The sequence below is a fragment of the Chinchilla lanigera genome, unplaced genomic scaffold, assembly GCF_000276665.1.
Source record: "Chinchilla lanigera isolate Chin_1 unplaced genomic scaffold, ChiLan1.0 scaffold00040, whole genome shotgun sequence".
NCBI lineage: Eukaryota > Metazoa > Chordata > Mammalia > Rodentia > Chinchillidae > Chinchilla > Chinchilla lanigera.
The window spans coordinates 6939544-6959107 of record NW_004955441.1 but is presented as its reverse complement, the minus strand read 5'-3'; the positions used below and the strand labels follow the sequence as shown (position 1 = coordinate 6959107).

General features: G+C 39.1%; 1 protein-coding gene across 4 annotated transcripts in view; it reads left to right on the top strand.

The window, feature by feature from the left end:
* The first annotated feature begins 2664 nt into the window (after positions 1-2664).
* The window catches only part of Map4k3 (mitogen-activated protein kinase kinase kinase kinase 3), a 113378-nt gene continuing 96478 nt past the window's right edge, over positions 2665-19564 (top strand). For all 4 annotated transcript variants that reach the window (XR_001235318.1, XR_001235319.1, XM_005390901.2 and 1 more), the window contains exon 1: positions 2665-2747. The gene's annotated coding sequence lies outside the window, so the exon portion shown is untranslated. The remainder of the gene's footprint in view (positions 2748-19564) is intronic.

The window sequence follows — 19564 nt, the reverse complement described above, 5'->3', positions numbered from 1 at the left end:
TCATCCCGGAGAAAGGAAGTGCTCTTGCAGCGCTGTTTGAAACTTTGATCTCATTTAGTGGGAATTTCAGTCAGTTTGAAATAAATGTTCAGATCTAGTTTGTTCTGCTGCCCCTAAGCGGGCATACATTTATTATTTATGGGGGGGATTTTATTTGAAGGAACAATTTTAAGTGAACTTCCCCTGTAAATTACATTTAATTTTTTTCTATTACTTTGATGGGAAGCTCTTTCATACCTTTGTTGTTTTCTGAGTTAAAAAATTAATTTTGTATTTAATGATGGCAGTGCCTTGTATCTTCCTTTACATCCTTATGTTTCTACTGCCCTGTTATTCTTAGTAGGATTCCTCTGTTAATGGTGTTATCAGCTCTTTCCAGATGATTCAGAGATCTTCAATAATCCATTAGTAAGGGAGTGTTGCAGCTAAGAAAAGCCCTGGTGACATGAATGGCTCTTCCTGTGATCAGAGAATTTCATATACCATATTATTGGTTGATGTGAAAATTTGTTTCAGTTCACAATTTAAAATATTTTCAAAATTCTTTTTTGGGGAGCAGGGGGGTACTGGGAATTGAACTCAGGACCTCACGCTTGCTAGGCAAGTGCTGTGCTGCTGAGCTATATCCCTGGCCCCTTATTTTCAAAATTCTGATCCAGTTTATAAAGCCTTTTATAGTAACAAACAATGCTATATTTATACAAACTGAAAGCCACTTTCTGCTTATTTAGATATATACAGTTGTGAATACCAGTAATCTACTATTTTGAACTATCTTAAAATTATTTTTATTTATTTAAAAGGTATTTATTTATTTATTCATTTATTCGCTGCTCCATAATTCAAGCTGATCTTAAACTCACAATGTAGTGCAGGCTAACCTCAAACTCACAGCAATCCTCCTGCCTCAGCCTCCAGAGTGCTAGGATTATAGGTATGTATGCCCAGCTGTTTTTATTTGTAATATGAGTTTGCAAAAATGTATTTGGTTTATGAGCTGGGTGTGGTAGAATATGTCTGTAATCTTCACTACTGTAGGGACGCTAAGACAGGAGGATTGCAAGTTTGTGGCCTGCCTGGGCAACTTAGATCCTTTATCAAAGTAAAACACAAAGGGAGCAGAGGGGCTCAAGTTCACAACTACTAGAGGCTTTCTCTCAGTGAAAAAGGTACAGACCCTTTAGTTCAAAGCTTACTGAAAACCTCAATATGCAAAACAGATCTGTATAGTTGAAGTGAGGAAGGAGAGGAATCCTGGCCAGCTAGCACATCCTACCTCCGCATTTACCACTGCCCCCAAGAAAACTCCAGGGAGTGGTGTAGCAGGATTCTCGCAGAGAGAATTTTTCCAGGATGTAGCATTTGCTTATGCCAGCACTGACTCAGCAGATTCTCATGCACAAGCTGAGCCCCAAGCATGGCAGAGTTTCGCCTTTTATATAGTTCTTGTGTCCTTATCTCCCTTATATGGGAGGGGCCCAGCCATATTCCTTTGGGAGGGGTCCTGCCATCATAGTTTGAAAACCACTGAATAAATTTATCCTCTTAATAAATGATTTCAAATGCCATATCTATAATATACTAAATTAAAACTTTGCCTGTTCCATTTATTATTCTTTTTGTGGTAAGCATACTTTAAAGAGGCTAAGGGCTGGGCACTGTGGCACACTCCTGTAATCCCAGGACTTGGGAGGCTGAGGCAGGAAGATCGTTGCAAGTTTGAAAGCAACCTGGGCTACAAAGTGAGCTCAAGGCCAGTCTGAACTGCGTAGCAGGACCCTGTCTCAAAAAAAAAAAAAAAAAAAAAAAAGAGGCTTAGAGGTTTATAACAAGAGACTGAAATGTCTAAATAAAATAAATAAAAATCTTTTAAAATAAAAAGGGCGCTGTTTGCTCCTACTGATTCTCTCAGAAACCTCTTCCTCTTCCTACGCATTCTCCTATCTACTGTAAGCAAGTAATTGTGCTGATGTCTAGTCTGAGTTGCACAGCAGTTAGAGGGCCTTTAATCATAGCTCCAGTGCTGGGGTATTCTTTAGTGTGGGCAAAGCCCTGGGTTCAATCTCAGTACTGCATATTTTTGTCCTAAATATATTTATTTGACTGCATTGTCAGAATTAAAAGGATGCAAGGGGGTTTTTTCATAAGAATATAATTGCATTTCATATTATAAGTTTTTTAAATAAAAAAATTAAGACCACTTAATCAACTCAAAAGTTTTACCTGCTTTTGAATGAATGGTTATGTAGGGTACTGCTTACACACCTGGAGTCTGCAGCTACACTGCCTGGGAGTGAGTCCCAGCACTGTCCCTCACCAGGTATATGACACAGACAGGATTTCTAGCTTCTCTGCGCTTGTTTCTTCGTTTGCAGCATGGTAATATCACTTCCTATCTCATGGAGTGTTGTGAGGATCAAAATGAATGGATACAAATACCACAGCAGTGCCTGGTGCAAACACACAGGCCTGTGGATTAACTAGTGCCAGTACTAAATTGATACATAAATAAATGCTGAAATTTATTGTGAAGGATATAATACTGTTTGTTTTGTAAATATAAATCACTTTGCCTGGTTTTTTGCTTTAAAATGCCTGTGTATTTCAAAATAAGCAGTAAGCTAGCATGCCATTTTATAGTTTCTTATGAAAGCTTTTATCACAATAATTGTTTTCCTTTTTTTTTTAGGCACGGAATGTTAACACTGGTGAATTAGCAGCAATTAAAGTAATAAAATTGGAACCAGGTAAATTACTTAAAATTTGATGTGTCTGATTGCTAGAAAGTTATTGGATGTCTTAGGGCGTATTTTAATGACGTTTGTCACTTTCGCTTATCTTCCACTTCTAGGAAATAGCGCTAGTTGCTGCTCTTTCCTCTGTCCCCTTCAGATCAGCATGGCCCTGTGTTCAGTTCTTTCAGGAAAATAGCTGATCAGTGGAGAAGGAGGGGAGCTCCTGAAGAACTTGGTTCCTTCTGAAGGCAACGGAGCTAACCTGTGACAGCTGATAGTCATATATCTCCACATTAACGTTGTCCTGTGGGGAGTGGGCACGTCACCCATTAGGAAGAGCTGAACTGAGATTTGGGAGTTCGGTCTCTGCAGTGATGGTAAACGTTTTAGCGCTGTCCATGATAACCACCTGTTGTGTTACTCGTGCCATAGGGTCACCTCCGCTGACTAGTTCTTGGTCTCCCACCTTTTTGCTCTCTGAACTTGGGCATACAGATTCAGGGTGCCGAGAGACCTAGTTCTCACACCTGTGTGTCAGTAACATCAATAGTCACTTTATGACCTGAGCAGCTTATTATAAAGGCCCTAGGCCTGCTCCATACACTCTCTGTGTTAACTGTGCTCCTTTCGGATTCCCTTACCTCCCCCAAAAGCCACATCTTTCTGAGCAAACTGCTCACTCCGGCTTATTCTCTCAGAGACCTCCCTTTCTCGCGCCTACTGTAAGCAAGTAATCGTGCTGATGTCTAGTCTGAGTTCCACAGCAGTTAGAGGGCCTTTAATCTTAGCTCCAGTGTGAACAGAAATCATTCAGAGATTTTTCAGGGGTGAGCAAACGTTTTGTGAAAGGGCCGGACACTTTTAGTGTGCCGGCCATATATATGTATACAGTTCTTTGCCTCCCACTCCCCTTCCTCCTTCCCAAACTGTAAAACAGCAGTCTTCGCTTAAAAAGCATTCTTAGAAAACCAAGCCACCTATTACTATAGTTTGCCTGCCCTTGATTTAGATCATAGTAAGTTTTCAGAAGTATCATTAAGATGAAATTTTAAGGATGTGTTGATTGATTATGATCAAACCACACTAAAATATAATGAGTAAAAACCAGTATACATATTTAAGGATTTTGTACAGTCTAATTATATTCTAATATCACAGGACAGGTTTTCTTTGTTTTCCCCAAATCTACTTTCCAAGTTTTAGAAATTTAAGAAGGGTATTTGAAGTTGACGAAATCTGAGGTAGGAGAAACTAAAGATTTGGCATTTGAAGCGTGGCCTTCATTTTTAGTCAAGAAGTGCCTGTGTTATTTGATGAAATGCTTCTAGTCAGAAGTCATTTGTACATACCTCGTTCCCTCAGATTGGGGAGGGAATGTCTCGTCCTTCAGGCGGCCTCCCAGCCCCCAGGATGATTAAACTGACTCCACTGAAGGAATAGCTCTGCTACAGCACTTGAAACAGCTAACTTGTCACTCTGGCCTTGCCTTTCTGTTTCTAGGTTTTAATCAAATGTATGCCTCCGGCACTGAGATCAGGCCTGTCACATAGAACTCATTGCGTATATTTTTTGATTTGTATAATGTTTGAATTGTTATGCTTTAATACTGCCAAGTGTTCAATATCAGTATATTGACCAGTGTATCAAAAGTGGACTATACAGGTAAATAAAAGGAATAAAAATCATTCATATTGTACCACCCAGAGATAACAGGTTTTTACTATATATATGTATATATTTACATTTAGTTAACGTTGGATTTTCTACTTAACATTTTATAGAAGCCGTGTGAATTTTTGTATTTAATTTCTTTGTCCTTATTTGTTTGAATCCTGGGAGAAGAATTTACTTTTTAGTGAGTTTGGCCCAGTTGTTAGAGCAGACTCTTGTGGGCCTATTTTGATTATAGTTTTGACTTGGCCACTTTACTTAAGCTTTGTGGATCTCTTGTTTTTTATCTCTGAAATGATGACACTCATAATAGCTTCCTCTTTAGGTTGCAGGGATTAAATGGGCTAACATGTACTAAGTACTTACATAGGAAGTGGCTGGTAGTACTGCTAACACTGCTACAACTGTCAAGCTGTGACCCTGTACGAGTTACCCTCCCCCACTCGGGTTATTTTTAATTAGATCCCAAATATCATTTTAGCCCTTAATATTTCTTATTATAAGAATAATAAGAAATAATAATATTATAATAATAATATTCTTATTATAAGAATTTAAAACATAACCACAAACAAGAACACTCATACACTGCTGAAGGGGTGTGTAAAATGGTGCTACCACTTTGGAAAACACTTTGACACTTTCCTAAAATGCTAAACTTAAATTTTTCATAATGGGGCCGGGGATATAGTTCAGTGGCACAGTGCCTGCCTGGCAAGCACAAGGTCCTGAGTTTGATTCCCGGTACCAAAAAAAAAAAAAATTCCATAATGACTCAGCAGTTCCATTCTCATGTATCTCCTCATGCTACTTCACACCAAAGTGCTCATAGCAGCATTACTCATAATATCCCAAACTGGAAATCATAGACAAAAGATGTTATATACACACATACTGTATAATACTATTTTATAATTTAAATGAAAGGAGCTGGACAAGAGACTACATACGTATTGTGGGTTTTTTTATGTGAAATATTCAGAAAAAGGCAAATCTATAGAGTTGGAAAGTGGATTAGTGTGGGCTGGTGAGTTGGAGGCAGAGGGGTAGATTAATAGTTAATGGGCATGTGGAATCATAGAGGCAATGGAAATAATCAGAAATTGAGTTATAGTGGTAACTGTCAAACTTGGTAAATTTCTCTGGGTAGTACATTTGGAATGAGTGAATTACATGATTTTAAAGTATCCCTTAAAATATATAACCACAGAACAACAGCCTTTGGGGAAGGCTGCTGGGATCAAACCCAGGGCTTCATGTGTGGTAGGCCAGTACTTTACTACTGAGCTGTATCTCCAATCCTACACAGTAGTAATTTCTTTTTAACTAATAAGGCCCACACATTGAAAATAATTGATTCCTCTCAAATTTCTTTTTTGTCTGTAAGTTTCTCCTTCATCTCTTTTCATCTTTTTTCTTTTAAGTTTTCTCTTGAAGAAACTTGATCATTTGTCGTATACATTCCCCTTAGTGTAGTCTGGATTTTGCTGATTGCCTCCTTGTATCTCTTAATACATCCTTCTGTGAATTGATAATTCACTCTAGAAGATGAGTAGAATCTGCTTTGATTTAGCACAGGGAGAGGTCTACTTCATGGGTGGTGTTATGCTCATCTTTTTTTTTTTTTTTTTTTTTGGTTTTTCTCCGGTACCGGGAACCGAACTCACGACCTTGCGCTTGCCAGGCAGGCGCTTTGCCAGTGAGCTAAATCCCCAGCCCCGTTATGCTCATCTTAAGTCAAAATTTTGATGGCTAGTCTTTTTGAGCTGAAATCAAATCTGAAATATTCAAGTGTAATGTGATAGATTCTTGAATTTGTGCCTTGATTTTATTACCTTTTCCTTAAAAAAACTAATAGCCAATTTGAGCTAAATAAAACTTGAGATATTGACAAAACTATTTTAAGTGGAAGGTTAGTTGAAAGTAAAAAAATACAATTAAACAAAAAGGGGAAGCTAAAGTCATGTATAAAACCACTGTCTACTCTTCCACGATTTTCTCCAGATTTTTTGTGACTTGTACACATGTGTTTTAGTCAGTTTTTCCATTCCTGGAACAAAATACCTGATATCACAACTTAAGGGAGGAGAGGTTTAATTTCGCTCATGGTTTAGGGGATTCAGTTCATGGCTGGCTGGCTCCAAGGCAGAAATGGCGCAGTGGAGGCACATAGTGGAAGGAAGTTGCTTACCTCAGGTAGTTAGGAAGCAGAGGCAAAAGAGAGGAGCTGGGAACAGAACTGTGCCCTTCACGTATAGACTGTATCCCCAGCGACTCCCCTAGTCCTCACCTCCTAACAACAGATTCAGCTACATCTTAGTTTGTTCGTCTGTATACTGCTATATCTATACACAACCATTGCAAAGGATAGGTAAGATACAGATGCAGTGAATGGGGTAGCTCCCTAGTGCTTCCCCAGAGGCTCATGCAAGTGACCCATATTGGGTGGCCAGTGCCATGAAAATCTGTCAGCCATGATTACCTGGTTTATCACCATTTCTACCATCAGGCTGGGGATAAGAGACATCATTAGTATTGAGCAAGTGATGTAACTACTGTTGGAAAAGGCAGTTAGTTGCTATGATACCTTCTTGTGCTTTTGTGTTCCATTTCTTACTACATCCTCAAGCTTGTAGCAGGTCCATGTGTCTATGTATAACAGTGTTTTTTTATAGGTGTAATAGGCTTCTTGCATACATCTGCTTATTTTCATTGAAAGTGTATCACGAATATTTTTCATGTTAATATTTCTACATGATCAGATTTAGTTGGCTACAATAGTATTTAGTTCCATTAATCAGTTACTTAATCATTCCCTAATGATTGATTATAAAATTTGTTTCAGTTACAAACAGCAGTGCCATGTGCTTATAGGGATGTCTTTTGTCCTTGCACACATGATTATTTTATCCTAAATTCCAGCTAGTCGAAGGATATGCACTTTGAAAAATTCAAGGAAGAGGTATACTAGGAATACTATATGCTAGGAAGGTTGTACTTGAAATTTCCAGGGTTTTTTCATGCTTTTGATCACAAAGGTACCATTACACTAAAATATTTACTTCTGAGGAAAAATTGACCTCTTACTGTTAATTAACATCTCTGTGGATTTAGTGATTTGACATTCTCCTCTCCCCATATACTTTTTTGCCCTTTGTATTTCATAAAGACCATTTATGTCACTCAGTAATTAGTATTTATTCATTGTCTCCTAGATGCCGGGCTTTGATGTAGGTGCTGGATAAATAGTATTAAATAAGGAAGATGTGTGTTACCCTTAAGAAGCTTGGATTATAGTTGACAGAGACATAAATATGGAAGCATGTTGATAGATGCACCTGGAGCTGTACAAGTTAGGTTAGAGATACAGACTTGAAGGTCATTGGGGTATAAATGGTACTTAAATTGAGATCACTTGGAGGAACGTATAGAGACAAGAAAGCAAGGCTGAGGCTGAGGTTAGAGCCTTGGGTAATCCCAGTATTAGCCGTCTGCTAGAGAAGAAGCCTCCCCGCCCCCCAGTCCTTGCATTTAGCTAAGAAACATAGTTCATGGCTACATTGACATGAAAGACCATAGAAGAAAGTATTTCAGGAAAGCAGGAGATGTAAACTGTCAGAGGATGCTGAATGGTGTAAAGAAAAAGACTGAAAATTAAGCATTGGCTTTGGTGAGCTTAATAGAATCAGGTACGAATAGACTGGTAAAGCTAGTTAAGGAAAGAAAACTAAGTAGAAGAGATAGCAAGAGAGTCTCCTGTTAAGGCCTTTTGCTAAAAAGGAGAGGAGGGGAGTGGAGTATTAGCTGGAAGGGAGCCTTTGGTTTATGAGGGATTTTTTAGGGTGCATTATGCTAAGTTGGGTTTTGTATCAGTGGGAGTGACGAGTGGAAAAAGACAGGTTGATGTTACAGAAGTTGATAAAGACAACTCTGGGCATAAAGACTTCAAGAAGATGGGGAAAGATAGGATCAGAGGTATAGGTCTAAGATCGGGGACAACTGATTGATTGCAGGAAGACAGTGTGAGCACATATGCAGGTGGGTTGGTTGATTCTGATCTGATTGTATCCATTTTCTTTTTGAACCTATAGAATGTGGTTATCAGCCCAGAAGGAGGACAGAAGTATAACTAGAGATTTAATAAGAAACGTGTGGAAAGTCATCTTGGAGAATGGCAAACAAAGTTTGTTTCACTCTGTCCTGGACTGTTTCTGTTTCTCAACTCAGTCTTGGTCTTAGTCTGTCTGTCTGCCTGCCTGTCTGTCGTATATATAATCTGTGTGTGTGTGTGTGTGTGTGTGTGTGTGTGTGTGTGTGTGTGTGTATGTGAAAATAATTTTAGTAGGATTGTCTGGCGTTGATAGTTGTCCACTTGAAATTCCAATTTGAAGTGAGTCTAGTATGTAGCTATTATTAAGAGGCATATGCAGGGATATTAGATAGTTGAATATATCCTTGTTGTATAAGGGCAAAGTCATAGAATAGCAAACTTACAGACATTTTATAGTAAAAGTGAGAAATCAGTTCATCCTGTGACTATGCTTGTGCTGCCTGTCACACAGATGCTGGGCTCAGTGAGCTTTGACTGTCTGCATCCAGCTGCTGCTTCCACATAGGCAGCCAGGTCAGCTTGAGCACATCTGGCTGCAGTGTCTTCGTTTTCCAGTGTAAAATACATACCTATGTAACTTTGTTTCAGCTTGCTTCAAGGACTCTATACTTTGTGCCCAGAACACACTGGCCCAGTCAAGGACACCTTTAACTCTACCTACTCTTCTCAGACCTCCTCCCTCCCAGAATGGTAAACAATTCCTTTTAAGTAAACCTGTTTAAAACAACTCTACCTGCCAATATATGACATAACTCTTGGGCTCCATATAACCAATCATGTAATAGTACAGCTGTCAGCTTTGTACTTTACCCTTGCAAACTATATTTAAACTGACTCAGTCCTGACTCTGAGCTGATGACTTGAACTGGTTCCCCTCAGCCTGCTAGCCTAGTAAAAGTTGTCTTCTAACACCTCAGAGTCTTTCATTTGGTTTGATACTGGTTTTTCTGCTACAGTTACAGTTTTGCTTGGCAAGTATGGTGGAGGGAGAGGGGTCTTGGGAGTTAAGAATGTACGTTACTTCATTAGTCTGTATATTTGTAATAGAATACCTGAGAGTGGGTAACATAAAGAGTGGAAATTAATTTTCCCACAGTTCTGGAGGTTGGGAAAGCCAAGATCAAGACCCTGCGTTTGGCGAGGGCCTTCTTGTTGCGTGCTGTCTGTGCTGCTTGTGGAGGGAGCGGGGAGGGCTGGTGTGGAGCGTAGGGAGAGGTGGGAATCAGGTAGAGAACTCAGGATTTGCTTGCACACGTGCACACACACACACGCACGCACTGTCCTCACGTCACGATTTGGAAAGGGAAAGAGACCAAACCGGATCCTCACCCTTCTCTAATAGCGTTAATCCCACCCCTCATGGCTTAATCACCTCTTAAGGTCCCACCTCATAATCTGCTACAGTGGCAGTTAAATTGCAACTTGAGTGTTGGAGGGGACAGACCTTCAAACCACAGGAGTGTCTGTAGAGGAGCGGTTACAGTTCCGACCTGTGGAATGTGAGCTGAGTACGAAGGAAAGGAAGGACAGGAAGGTGGTATGGATGGTAAAAGTGAATCAGTCAGTGAGATCAGTCTTGACTAGAAACATTACTGGGGTGGAAGAGTTAAAGTCATTTAGCTAACAAGAGTGGAGGTGGTACTGTGAAGGGGATATCTGAAACAGGTCTTAAAGGTGGTGCATTTCTGACACAAGGGTGACAGAATTTCAGGTCTGTCCCTGGGAGTGGAGAAGGGGTGAAGTAGAGGTGCTTGTTGCTGAGCAGGTCAGTTATTCAGGAGGCGCGAGTGTTTCAGTACATCATTCGTGAGGGTCACCAAAAAACTGAAGTAGTAGTGAAGTCGTAATGGGAGAAGGACAGGATGAGCCAGGCGCTGTAGTATCAGTATTTGGTAAAATGGTCAGAAACGCAGCAGTGAGGAGGGCAGGAGGGGATGCACGGTGACTGCAAGCAGTCCAGGACAGGGTGGGACTTCGGGAGAGAATGGAAACAAGCTATTTGAAAGCAGTGAAGGTGGAGAAAGTGTCTGTCCCGTCTCATTGATGCTGGTGCTATTGACATTTCAGCCTAATAGATAATGAGTGCACCCACAAATACTTCCTAAGAAAGACAATGATAGTTACAATTTTTAGTAACTGCATAAAATACATAATAAGACTTTTCCTTACCACGTCCTCCGTTTTGCAGAGTTCAGGGTATGTCTTACCTTTCTGTCCTACTGGAGAGCTCTGAAGTCTAATGATTCTAGAGCATACATAGAATGCACGTGTGGGGTGGAAGTATACTTACGGATAGAAGTGAGGACAGGCATGGTGGTGCACACCTGTAATCCCAGCACTCAGGAAGGCTGAGGCAGGAGGATGCCTAGGAATTCAAGGCCAGCCTGGGCTACAGAGTGAGTTCAAGGCCAGCCTCGACTGCATAGTAAAACCCAGTCTCAAAACGACAAAATAAAGATGTGAGTAGTAAAGGATGAAAGCTAGAAAGCTGCTTAAATCCAGATTGAGTGCAGTGGCACTGTTAGTCAAAAAGTCTAGGGCTGCAAGCCACAGGATGAGAGTAATGAAACTATTTGTGGCTTTGTGGTTAAGTGAAAGTATTATTTTCTATTTTTTTTCCATAAAAATACATAGAATTTGCAGTAAGAGTTAATATTTCAATGTGGAAATCTTTGAAATTAAATTATCGTTTATAACATATCAAGAAAATATAACCTTTGTTAGAGCAGTAGTCTTGAGAGGAAATTGTACTTCTATATTGACATGTTGAAGGGGCAGAGTATTGAGCAATAATAGTTGGAAATTGTAATACCCTTCTTTCAGTAATTGATTGAACAGGATCAACAAAGAAAGAGAAATAACTATAAACTGAGCTGAGCTGTAGGTCAGTGATAGAGCATTTGCCTAGCATGTGCAAGTCCCAGTGTGCAGCAACACGAAAGAAAGGAGGGAGGGGAAAAATAAGTAAGTATAAACTAACAAGACCTAACAGATATGTGTATAATATTCCATCTAGTGGTAGCAGAATACATAATGGGGTTTGTTTTGTTTTTCTAGGTTTTTGCGGCAGGCTCTTCCTGTATAGTCCAGGCTAGTCTTGAACTTACTGTGTAGTCCAGGCTGGCCTTGAACTCATGGCAGTCCTCCTGCCTCAGCCTCCCAAGTACTGCAATTACAGGCATGCATCACCACACCCGGCTACATACTGTTTTTTCTTTTTCTTTTTCTTTCTTTTCTGGTACCGGAATCAAACTCAGGACCTTGTGCATGCCAGGCAGGCACTTGTGCTGCTGGGCTATATCCCCAGCTACATATTGTTTTTGAGATTTCTGTTTTGTAGTTTTCAGTATACAAGTCTTGGATTTCTTCTGTTAAATTTCTTCTGTTGGATTTCTTCTGTATTTTATTCTTTTTTTGTAAATTGTTATTGTAATTAGCATTATTATTGATGGCCAGTTGCCCAATACCAGTTCAGTGAGATGCTGTTTTAATTAGAATTTTTTTCTTAATTTTCAGAATATTCATTTCATGTATAGAAATAACAGTTGATTGTTATATGTTTATCTTGCAACTTAGCTGTTAGTAATAGTTTTTTCTACATATAAGATAATATAATTTGCAAATGTAGTTGTATTTCTTTTCTAATCTGGATCCAGTATTTCAAAAATATGCAAGACTGTACACTGAAAAAAACTATAATACATCATTATGATAAATGGAAGAGCTGAATAAGTATGAAGGCATTTCATATTAATAGATATGAAAACTTAATGTTGTCAAGATGACATTATCCGTTTCTGTCGGAATACCAGCTTGTTATTTTGTAGGCCCTGACAAGCTTTCCCTTACATTCATGTGAAAGTGCAAGGGGCCCTTGCCCTTTATGACTGATTGTTCATGCGGTGCCAGGGCAGCTCAGTGGGGGGACGAATAGCCTCTGCAACAAGGGGGAGGCGCCGCTGGGTATCCACAGGAAAAAAGAGGTTGGACCCCACCTCACACCATATACCAGTTAACTCAGAATAGATTATGCATCTAGATAGAAGAACTGAAAGTATAAAACTGGCACAAAAGGAAACATAGGAATACATCTCTGCAATCTTGGATTAGGCGGTGCTTTCCAGAAGTGTCAGTGACCAAAAAAAAGCTAAATAAATTGAATTACATCAAAATGTAACATTTTTGTCAGGAAAAATGGTGTCATTAATTAACAGCTGTGAGTGACAGTGCATGTCTGTAATCCCAGCATTCTGGGAGGCTGACGTAGGAAGATTGCAAGTTCAAGCCCAGCCTGGGTAATTTAGCGACTTAGCATGATACCAAAATAAAAAAAGTTATTAAGGGCTAGCAATCTAACTCATGCAAATGCATCCCCCCACACACCCATGAAGTGGCTCATGAGTAAATGAAAAGGTTCTCAGCATCGTTAGTTACGAGGGAAGTGTGTTTCAAAGCGGAGTGAGATGCCACTTCTTACTCACTAGGATATCTACCATGAAATACACAATAACAAGGGTGGAGAAGATCTCAAAGTAACTTAGACAAAGAGGACTGGTGTAGATTTCTAACCCAGATTCAGATAAGAGGTTTTTGGACACAGCACACACACCCCTTGTAACTCTTTAGTTCATAAGAAAAGAGGGCCTTATGTTCACTTTGTGGTCCAGCACTGCTTTGTATAAATTTCACCTTAGATCCACCTTATTCAAAGACTGCTGTTTTACAGTTTCCCTTGTTTGTGGAGATGGCCCGAGATTCCTCTGTTATGCAGTTTTCCTAATTGCAGTGGTTCAGTAAACCTGATTTTGTGGGATTACAGGTTTGCTTCTGTTATTCAGCCTGATGGGGTTGGAACACTGCCAGCTCTTGAGACTCTTTTTGAATGAAAGTTAAAAATGGTCAAGATGAGCTTATGTCAGGGCCGGCAAGCAGGGCAGAGCTCATGCACTTCATGGGCTTTCTTTCAAATTCTGATGTAGTGCTGTAAGTGTCTGTGTTACGGATCTCTTGGATCTTCTTTCTTAGTGTTTTAAAGTCAGAATTTTAAAATTACGTACAAGCAGCACAGAACTCATGTATGCTTCACACAATGTACTTACTGGGCTTTCTTTCAAATTCTGATGTAGTGGTGTAATTGTCTGTGTAATGGATCTCTTAGGTCTTCTTAGTGATTTAAAGTCAGAATTTAAAAATTACTTACAAGTACTCATTTATGGTGTTACTTGTAGTACCAGTTATTTAAACAGTATTAAAGCAGACAGTTGAATGATTAAATAACTCATAGGAGAAACTCTTGTAAGTGAGGAAATCCATTTTTTCCCAGCACAATGAAAAAGACAGAGATAGACATGCAGGGAAATTCACAGTGGGAAAATAAGGTGTTGTGTTTTGTCATCATGAGACAGTGTGTTAAATTGTACAACAAGGGGCTGGGGATTTAGCTCAGCAGCACAACGCCTGCCTGGCAAGCGCGAGGTTGTGAGTTCAATTCCCAGTCCCGGGAAAAAAAATATTGTAGGACAAAATTTAAGAAGTGTGAAAAGGTACCAGTAAGACCACATTCCACTATTTTTCCATGAATCTCCAGAGTTATATTTTATGAATATTTTTCCTGTCAGCTTCTGACATTAATTTTCTGTCCTGAGAGGTAAGCGAGGACTTTCTTCCTCATTATCTGTCATCAGAGCGGCGGGTCATTAGGGAGCTTATCTGACACCACCTCGCGATTCCCTGGAGTGCTGAGTAGATCCCTTGCGCTGGTTGTTTATTCAGTGCTGCCCTGTGTTCATTGCCACCCACCACGAGCAGAGTAATTGTTACGTCATTCTTGGTAATACTCCTCCAAGGTTAATCGTGGGCGGTCAGCCACTCTTCAATACATTAGGACACATCAAGGACTGGAAGGTGATTTTGCTGGATAGATTAGGTACAGTGCTTGCCCACTGAAAGGTAGAAATAAACACAGAAAAGCATACAACAAAGAATTTTTTACTTCGTTGGTCTGCAGCGTTATTTCCTCCCTTATTTCCAACCCTATGTGATTAGTGACTTAAGTCTCAAGAGTTTTTATTTAGCTCAAAATATAGTCACAGTGAAAGATTGTGAACGTGATTCCTACCCTCAAGGGGTTTGCGATCCTAAATGAACACTACCTAGCATTAGAGATTTACCCTTTGAGGTGCAGGGTGTTGGCAGTAAGAAATGGTGGTGACTGTGACTGGAAAGACTTAATTCATGAGTCAGTGAAAAGTTGCCCTTAACTTTGAAATACTCTGGATAAGAGTATCTAGGCAATTTGCCATGTAAAAGGACACCAGTAGGACAGAGGAGCTGTATCCTACTTCATCTGGTTGGTTCCGTGGGGATGAGGCTCATTTCACTTGGGGCCATTGAATAAATGAGAGTTCAGGGCTAGCTAGGACTTTGCTGATCACTTAGGGAAGTGGAGCTTATTTCATGAGGAAAGTGTGAAAGCATTGGTTCTGTTAAAGCACTAGGTCTACTAGGGAAATAGTAATTTTATCTGACTGCTATGTTTGGGCATATTGGAAAACAGATTGATTTTATACAATTACACTATGGACAGTGTAATTTGATTGATTGGTTGTCTGTTTGAGACAGGGTCTTGTTCTGCAGTTCAGGCTGGCCTTGAGCTCACTTTGTAGCCCAGGCTGGTCTCAAACTCGCAACGATCCTCCTGCCTCAGCCTCCTGGGTGCTGGGATTACAGGCATGCGCCACCATGCCCAGCGACAGTGCAGTTTTAAAACAAAATCTTGCAGGTTAGTGACCAAACCAGGAACTGCAGGAAGATGCACAGCATGAACAAGACAGAGGAGAGAATACAGATGTTGTTGGTTAAGAAGACATTAAGATATCTACACTTGAGCTACACGCAAAGGGAAGAAGGTGACTGCATGAGATTGTAGGGTAGGAGAATAGAATTTAAATGTAATTTATAGGTTTCAGAAAATATGGGGGAGGTGTAGTATGTGCCAAAATTGAGTTTACAAAAATAGTTTTGCCCTACTGTTTTTTTACTTTGGGGGACGATATTTTTATGAGTTTTAAACAGCTGTAGTTTATACCTGCATAGCCTCAAGGATAGAAAAAAATTTTTAATTTTTAAAAAGTTAGCACATGTTTAATCCAGGCATGGTGGCGCATGCCTATAATCTCAGCACTTGCAAGGCTGAGGCAGGAAGATCCTTAAGAGTTTGAGGCCGACCTGAACTACATAGCAAAACCCTGTCTCACCCCACCATCAAATTAGCCCATGTTCATAGTACGTGACTCACATTCATCATGGAGACTTAGTATGTGTGCTTAACATAACTTTTTCTCCTTTTCTGCTTGCTCCATCTCTAGATCCCCTTCCCTTTTACAAAAGATCTATCTCCCTATTTCTTAAATTTTACTCCTTAAATTATTTGTACTTTGGGTTTCTCATAAGAAAAGCCATGCAATATTTAAGGTTGTATCTCTCGTTTATTTCATTTACCATCATGGTTTCAAGGGATATCCATTTTTCTACAGATGACTCAAAAATTTCCTTCTTTATGGCAGAGTAGTACTCCATTGTATGTAACTATCACATTTTCTTTACCCATTCATTTGTTGATGTACAAAAAAAATTTATCTTTACATCTAGGGAAAAAGCATCTCAAAATCAGTACTTTTAAACAAAAATATGTAGTTCTTGTTAGTGGCCTGATAAAAACAGGAAAAAATTTTCCCATTGTGTTCTTCACTTCCCTTAAAATCTATACTGTGCTCTATTTTTCCTTTTTCTGTCCTTAACCCCAGAAACATTTTTCTGAGCCTATTTCAATACTTGTTTTACCTAGAGAAACTTTAGATGTACTACCATAATTTTTTAAAGTATATAATCCAAACACATTAGAGGGATTTGCCTTATGTTTACGTTTTCTATCAGAATAAATCCAGCTCTCAATAAAAGAGCTGGATCCAGGTAAGAAAATGAGATTTCACAGGATAATTCAGGACTCAGGTTAAGCCACTCTGCCCTGTCTAGACACAGTTTGTTTGCTGTGAAAACGCAGAAAATGTTTTCTCAAGTATTCCTTTAACATAAGGGGGTAGAATTTGTTCCTCAGTGTAAAAAAAAAAAAAAAAAAAAAAAAATCTGTGCATAAAACACAGGTATATATACATAGTACATAAGTACATGTATAGAATATCTGCAGCATTAAAATTTCATGGAGGGGCCATTAGGAAAACAAATGAAACACCACATTGGAGTGGGATTTTTTTTTTTGAGCTGGGGGTTTTGTTTTCTTTAATCCAAAGCCAAGCTACACCAATCAGGGTATTTTTTGTTTTGGTTTTGTTTTTGTGGGTTTTTTTTGGTACTGGGAATCAAACTCAGGACCTTGTGCTTACCAGGCAGGTATTTATGCCACTGAGCTATATCCCCAGCCCCCAGTCAGGGTATTTTGGTCTTTTGCTGTTAGGATAGTTTCAGCTAGGAATTTCTTCTTGAGGGTGTTGTCGAACCCAAATTCAAAGTTTAGTCAGTAATAGCTTATGAAAATGTGCTTCTAAGCATTGTTATTCATGAGCAATTATTAAAAATTTTCCAAAACATAAGCTGTGAATTATTTTCATCAAAGTATTCTGTTGGAGCCATCTCCTTATTCTCATTCTTGAAAAATACTGATACTGCTGTCATAATAATTTTTAAATTTATTTTGCAATATTTTGAAGTCAATAGAATCATTAGATCTTCTTTTGTGTTTCTGTTTTGTATTAATCAGGGCTTGCCTGTAAGTCCAAAACTGAAATATGAATGCCTGCTCTTTGGTTTTAGGGGGGGGGAAAGTATATATATCGTAATTACATAAGCCAGTTTCTTGTCTTTTTAAAAATCAGCATTTAGAGTTTTGTACTCTGAAGATAGTAGTCGGATTTTAGGGTATTTCCTGCTGTAAGGTAGTCTGAGACAGCTTGTTTAAAGAATCATGGTCCTGGGATGTTAGTCATGGGAAATACTGTTCATTTCATTTATTGTTGCCAGGGCATGAGGTGAAGTTCAGAAATGATGTACTTTAAGTGGTTCCGTGTGCCGTGTTACAAGTTAAATTAAGGCTGGCCTTGCTGAGACAGGGTTTTACGGTGCCATTCAGACTGGCCTTGAACTCACTTTGTACCCCAGGCTGGCAGCGACCGTCATTCCTCAGGCTTCCCAGTCCTGGGATTGCGGGCATGCACCACCACACCCAGCTCTTTAGCCATTTTTTGTTAATAGATGTTTGGGTTGTTTCTGCTTCTTAGCAATTGTAAATAACAATGTAACGAACTCTGGGGCACAAATACCTCTTTGACGTTCTGATTTCAGATCTCTTGGGTATCTGTCTGTAAGGGGGTTGCTAGGCTTAAGGTATTTATATTAATATTCTGAGAAACTTCCACACTGTTTTCCATAGAAGCTGCATGATTTGACATTCTGTCAACAGTGCACAAGGGATTCGGTTTCTTAATGCCCTCTCCAGCACTTGTTTTCTGGTTTTGTTTTTGTTTTTATTTAAATAATGACTCTCCTGCCGGTGCGAAGTGAGACCCGCTGTGGTTTTGATGCGCATGTCTCTGACCCTTGACGATGTTGAAGGTCTCTCACATGCCTGTTGGCCACTTGTGTGTCTTGGGAGAAGTGTCAGTTCAAGTTCTTGTGCTCATTTTAAAAAATTCTCAGCATTATTAGTATAAAATTGACAAATAAAAATTATGTATATTTATGGGTATACAATATGTTTTGATACACTATATGTATACGTGGTGACGTGATTAGATCAGGATAAGATATATCAAATACTTTGTTCATTATTTAATCAAGTTATTTGATTGTTGCTTGTTTTCCATTGAGTTGCAAGAGTTCTTTATATATTTTGCATGTTAATCCTTTTTCAGATACATGGTTTGCAGATATTTTGTCCTATCCCATAGCTTGCCTGTTTAGTCTGATCATTTCCTTTTTTGTGCAAGATTTGAGTTTGAGTCAGTCTCACATACCTGTTTTTGCTTTTGTCGCCTGTGCATTTAATGTGCTCATTCTTGTTTAATTAATTTAATATGTGCTCTACTTTTAAGTTTGTCTTGCCCCTCCAATTTTTTAGGAGGCGGGGAGCACATCTTGTGGAAGATGAATTTTTCACTTTAATGTCTAAAATTTCAAGAAATCCTATATTATCAGAATTGGAAAAAGGCTCTGGGGATTATCTAGTTTACCCTTCTGCTGTACAGTAGCCCACTTAAGCAGGCTAGCAAATTTTTCTTGAACCCCTATTCATTTTCAGAATGTTTCTCATGAGCTTTAAAGAAAATTATTTAAATCAACTCTTCAGCTTCTTTGGATTACTAATGTACCGCACTTCTTTTTTGCTGAGTTTACATTTTCAGTTACCTTAAAAAACTGAATGCCTCTTTTCCCCATAAAATACTGAATTTACTTTGGCCCTTACACAGAATTGACTTAATAGGAAAAAATTATGCACTTTAAATCAACAACATTTTGTGAAAAAAGCTGTAGTTGAAGACTAGTTTTAGTAATCCCAGCACTCAGGAGACTGAGGCAGGAGGATGGCTGTGAGTTCAAGACAAGCCCGGGCTACAAAGTGAGTTTAAGGCCAGCCTGAATTGCATAGTGAAACCTTGTCTCAGCCGCCCCCAAAAGTCTCTATTAGTTTGAAAAGAAATCAAAAGAGTAATAAGCTATTTACTATATGAAGTATGCTCATAATTGTATAAAAGTAAACCAAAAGCTGATGGGCTCGATTTATGGTCATCACAGTAAGGAATTATATGTTGTCATAGATTTATTCAATCAACAGTTCTTTCTGTTACATATTAGGTACTAAGGTACAAACACAATTAAGATAGTTCTGTCTTAGAGGACTTTGTGTTCTAGTGAGAACATAGACACGCAGATACGGATGTGGTGTGACAAGGGCTGTGATGTGCACCTCTGTCTCAGAGGTGGCTTAAACGATACGGGGAGTTTCGGTCATGCACAGAGACACCTGAAAGTCACA